Source organism: Geospiza fortis, unplaced genomic scaffold (assembly GCF_000277835.1).
Source record: "Geospiza fortis unplaced genomic scaffold, GeoFor_1.0 scaffold452, whole genome shotgun sequence".
Lineage (NCBI taxonomy): Eukaryota > Metazoa > Chordata > Aves > Passeriformes > Thraupidae > Geospiza > Geospiza fortis.
The window spans coordinates 2,574,068-2,579,626 of NW_005054369.1; the positions used below are offsets into that span (position 1 = coordinate 2,574,068).

The window sequence follows — 5,559 nt, forward strand, 5'->3', positions numbered from 1 at the left end:
CAAAAATTCTTCATGTCACTGGGAATAATTTAACTTTTGTTGGGTTTTTTCTTGTTTGTTTGTTTGGCATTTTTTTAGGTCTTTTTTTCTGGTTTATTTTTTCTTTGTTGTTTCTCCCCTTCTGGATATTGATTAATTGCTTGTGGTTTGATTAATGTATGTATTTATTTACTCTCTGAGTGCTGCATTTCAGCTGTTGAGTGCATGAGCAAACTGCTCATGGTACAGCCATAGAATCTCAGGATGGTTTGGGTTGGAAGGACCTTAAATCCCATCTCATCCCACCCCCTGCCATGGGCTGGGACGCTTCCACTATCCCAGGTTGTTCAACAGCCCATCCAAGCTGTGATCCAACAATGATCCTAATTTTTACTAAATTTTATAACACACAAAAGGAAAAAAAATTAATAATTTAATCTTGGTCACCCATTTTTTCCCACTGTGCCCAGTTTTTCTTCGAATAATCTCTATGTGTGACTTTAATTTCAAACTTCAATTTATGAGATGTTGTTACCTTATCATGTAAATCTTCTAATCTGCAATTAATAGGATAATTAAAATGTCATGTTTATGAAAATGACTTTTTTTTCCTGGCTGGGATATTCTGCAATTCACTTACCAGCACTGGGTTTCCAGGTGAACGTTGTGTCCTTGAGCTCTCCTTGACTGCACTAAGCGTTTGCTTTGTCCATTGCCAGCCCACAAAATATTAAACATTCCTTTTTTTTCCCTGAATCATCAATCCCCTGGCTCTGGAAGTGCTGTTGGGATGGGGGAAATGCTGAGGCTGCTGAGGGGGACAGGGGAGGGACACAAAGTGCAGCTCCTTCCCTCAATCCAGGCAGCAGCACCTGGACTCTGCACTTTGGTTATTCACACCCAAGTCAGGGCAGCTCAGAGAGTAAAAGGAAAGAAGAAACGAAAGTCCGGGTTTTGAAAAGAGTGAATGGAATTTGTGCTCAGTGTCCTACTCTACAGATCATTGGAGGGGGAAAAAATGTGGTTTGTCCTTGCTCTGTGAAAAGCTGTAAATGTTTTTGCACCAGTTGTTTTTATCCTATTTTAAATTTATTTCCCAGACACAGAAGTAACATGGTGTGAGTGAATAATTTCCTGTTTTTTTCTCTTTTATCAGTAACTCAGTGTAAATACTTCTCTTTTTTTTTTTTTCTGTAATGAGATTTTGGTGAGTTACACTGATGTAAAAGAAATCTAAAAAGTAGCACAAAATTCTGCTGAAAAAGTTTAAAAAGTAAAAAGAAGCAACAACTTGTAAAACTTGCTCATCCCTGCAAGAATTTATGTCTGCAGGTACCTGAGCCAGTATTCAGGAGCTTTGCTTGAAGCTTGGCAAGGAATCCAATAGAAATGCAGGAAAACTTCTCAAGAAATCAGATTCTGCCATGCAGATTCACTGGGTTAAGAAGGACGTGATTTGTGAAGGTTTTAAATTTTAACCCTTTTTTTTTTTTTGAGTTCCCCAGTACACATTTTGGAGGCTGAATTTATAGGAAGGCTGAGAAAGGGACAGATTTAATGTCAGAATTCGGGTATTTCAAGGCACAAACGTGGAGAATTGATAGTGCAGGTGTCAGGAGAGATGCCAGCAGTAAAGCCACGGTGATGTCAAGCAAGCAGCCGAGGTTTGAAATGTGATGCAGCTCATTCTGGGGTGTGCTGCAGGCTCTGACAGACACAGGCTTCCAGAAAATGGCCATAAATTGTCCACACAGATGTTGCCTCTGGGCCCAGGGGCTGCTGCAAGGGGATGTGCTGTGGTAAATGTTGGAAAAAGGGTTTGTAGCTCCATTTGAGGGCTCTCCAGGAGATCAGAGGGGTTTTCATAGCAGGGATGGTGTCAGTGCCCATCCTGGAGCACAGGAGAGGAGGGTGGGAGATCCTTCTGCATGCAAGTGGTGTGAAAATGAGATTTCCTGATAGTATTGAGCTTAGGGAAGACTTTGTTGGTCCTTAAATCTCCCTGACAGGGAGCAGCCAGGGCGGGGTTGGGCTCTGCTCGCAGGGAACAGGGACAGGACAAGAGGAAATGGCCTCAGACTGTTCCAGAGGAGGGTCAGGTTGGACATTTGGGAAGATTTCTTCACAGAAGGGGTTGTCAAATGTTGGAATAAGGTGTGGAGGGCAGTGCTGGAGTCCCCATCCCTGGAGGGAGTTCAGAGCCCTGTGGATGTGGCGCTTGGGGACAGTGGTGACCGTGGTGGTGGTGATGGTTGGGCTTGATGATCTCAGAGGCTTTTTGCATCCCTATCAGTGATGATTCCATGATTCAGGGATTAGTCAGGCTGTAGTTTTGATAATTTGCATTTCAGTTTTACTTCTGTCTTTGAACTGATTCTGAGGCTGTGGCAGAGAGCTGGGAGTGAGCTTGGTGTAAACTCCAATCAAATGTTTATATAAATTTCTTGCCAATGTAAGGTTCAAGAAAATCAGTGATTTCTTTATCAGGAATTCAGTATGTGGTTTTCCATTTTCTATGAATTTTAATCTATAATGTTCTAATGACCTTTTTTCAAGAACATTTTATCATGGTGCCTCATTTATCTTGCTAAAAGGTATTTTTATTTTTTATGTGATGTTAAAAGTCACACATAAATTTGATCTTCCATTCACAGTCCACTTACTTAACTGGGTGTTTGATTTAAAGGTATTTCTGGCTTGAAAATGATTTCAAGGTACTTTTGGCTTGAATTCAGGTAACTTAAAATATTTTTTGAGGTAATTATCACACAAATATCAATGGCAAATGGGCCAAATATGATCTTGTGGGCAAGAATATATTTATAGAATTTTATTCCTGCATTTTATACTAAAAAATCGCCCTTTGGATTTGTTACTCAAGCAACTGGGCATTGTGGGAAAATTAAACTTTGCCAACTTTTTCAGCTCTTCTTTGCTAAAGGGCCATTGTCAAAGATGCTTTGTTTGCCATAAAGAAAGATTTGTAGTGACAGTTTTATATAACAACAATAATATTAATTTGAATTATTTTTGGAAGAATCTCGGAGCAGCTGGGGAAGATCATCTGCATTATGTTGACCTTACAGATGTTCACGTTGATTCATGGAGGAATGAAGTAATTTGCCTGTGCCCATGCAGTGAACAACCAGCAGTGAAGAATAGGAGTCAGCTCACAGATTATTATCACATGGAATGTTCAGCTCCATTTTGATGATAATTTGTCCATTTTCCCTAGGGGAATTAACCCATATCTCTGCTGAAATAGCCCAGTTCACATCTGAGGTGTAAAAGCTGAACAAATTATTTAAACTTCTGTGCAAAATTAAGGAAGTTTATTGTAATGCTTAGTTTTTTAAGGCCAGCAAGGGTGTGGGCAAATACTCCCCCCAGAGAACCCATAGGCTTGTGAATTTTTGGGGAGTTTAACCTTGGTGGTCATGGAATTGTCAGAGAATTATGGAATGATTTGGGCTGGAAGGAATCATCCTATTCCACCCCAGCCACGGCAGGGACACCTCCCACTGTCCCAGGTGCTCCCAGCCCCAGTGTCCAGCCTGGCCTTGGGCACTGCCAGGGATCCAGGGGCAGCCCCAGCTGCTCTGGGCACTCAATTCCTACCCAATATCCCATCCATCCCTGCCCTCTGGCAGTGGAAAACCATTCTTATAGTTTTAAACAATAGATTAAAAGTCATAAAAATCTATGGGAAAAGCTCTGCAGAGGCTCCTTTTCCTGGGGAAGAAGTGCTTCTGGAATAAATCAACCCCAGTGGATCCCATACCCTGGCACAGCTGGAGAGCTGCCCTTCCCCTGCCCCTGCATGAAGGAGATGTGCACTGAAAAAGTTTGTTTTTTTTTTTTAATCTAAACTATAAATGTAAAATGATCACAATGTGCCTCCCTGCAAGAACCCCCATCCAACTGGAAAACCTCAGCCACAGAGGCTTGAAGAGAAGAGCAGAAGAAGCTTGACTCTATAACATTTATTTCAAATTAATTTTCTGCCATCCAGCTCCAGCAGTTCATTTTTCCTACTGAATGGGATCTAATAAGACCTAATAGGTGATAAATCAGTTTCCCAGTTTTGGGCATTAAGGAACTGCAGTGCTGTGTTCTGCTAGAGCAGGAAGGTCTCCAGCTCTCTGTTCCACAACAAGCAGGGCATTAAATAGTCTTAAATCATCAGCCTGTCCCTTCCTCAGCTCCAGGACCACTCCTGAGGCTGGGAAATTTCACAATGAGGGATCATTCTTTATGGCAAACTCTGTAGCTGGGAGCAAAGCAATTTAAAAAACACTTTAGGAGAGTGGTTCCTACATCCTGCTCCTGTTACAAATCACCCGGCCTCAGTGTTTACAAAATCTGCAGTTAACTAATACAGATGGGTTATCAAATTATCCTGATGGAAACAGATAGAGAGGTTGTTTCCTATCAACAGATCCATTAGGAACTAACAACAAAATGGGATTATTTACTCAGCATCTATTCATTCCCACTGATTTGGCACAGCGTTATTAGCACTGAAGCTTTACATGCAAAACACTTCAATTCTTGGGGTAATTTGATAATGCAAGACACGTTCCTGATCCATCATTTCATAGGATGGGTCCTATAAACCTGTGTTTTAACAAGCCAATCCTTACCCAGCTCTTCCGTGGCAAAGCTCATCCGTCCCAATTAGGAACAGCACCAGCTCTAGAGAAGGTTTAGATGAGGCTGGGGTTTATTATCCTTGGGTCTCTAACCCACACTCCAAAGGATTTATTGTTCCAAGGGCTCTTTTTTTTCCCAAATTTAAATCTGAACAAGGCTTTAGGAAGGTTCAGAGCTGCTGCAGCTCACAGCAAAGGGGTTCACCAGATCAGCTGGTTAAAATAACTGGGTTACCTCAGTTGGTTTGTCACACAAACCCAACCGAGCTCCTTTTCCCTGAATCCAGGGGATATGTTTGCACAAAGTCCTTTTTTGAAGCAATATTTGGGAAGTGAGAACCTCCAGCAGAAAGATGGGGATCAGGAAGGATCAGTGTTCAGCCCAGAGAGGAGATGGCTCTGGGGAGACCTTAGAGCCAATTCTGGACCCTAAAGGGGCTCCAGGAGAACTGCAGAGGGACTTAGGACAAGGGATGGAGGGACAGGACACAGGGAATGGCTCCCAGTGCCAGAGAGCAGGGCTGGTTGGGATATTGGGAATTGGGAATTGTTCCCTGGCAGGGTGGGCAGCCCTGGCACAGGGTGCCCAGAGCAGCTGGGGCTGCCCCTGGATCCCTGGCAGTGCCCAAGGCCAGGTTGGAACAGCCTGGGACGGTGGAAGGTGTCCCTGCCCATGGCAGGGGTGGAATGAGAAGATCTTTAAAGTCCCTTCCAGCCCAAACCAGTCTGGAATTCCATGGTTTATGGCCAGCAGAGTCCTTGCACGTGGGACTTGTCAGGCCAGGCCCAGCAGGTTTTGGATGATGTTCCCCTGGGATGAGGAACTTCCCACGTGTTTGTCCTGCCCTCCCACTCCTGAGTCAGATAATTCTCTCTGGGCAGGGATGTGTCCATTGACTGCCCTGCACATAAAAGCAGAAAATATTGG

The 5,559-nt window shown here is 43.2% G+C and overlaps 1 protein-coding gene across 1 annotated transcript in view; it reads left to right on the plus strand.

The window, feature by feature from the left end:
• DOCK1 (dedicator of cytokinesis 1) overlaps positions 1-5,559 on the plus strand; it is a 254,970-nt gene that overhangs the window by 157,705 nt on the left and 91,706 nt on the right. The window lies entirely within an intron of this gene.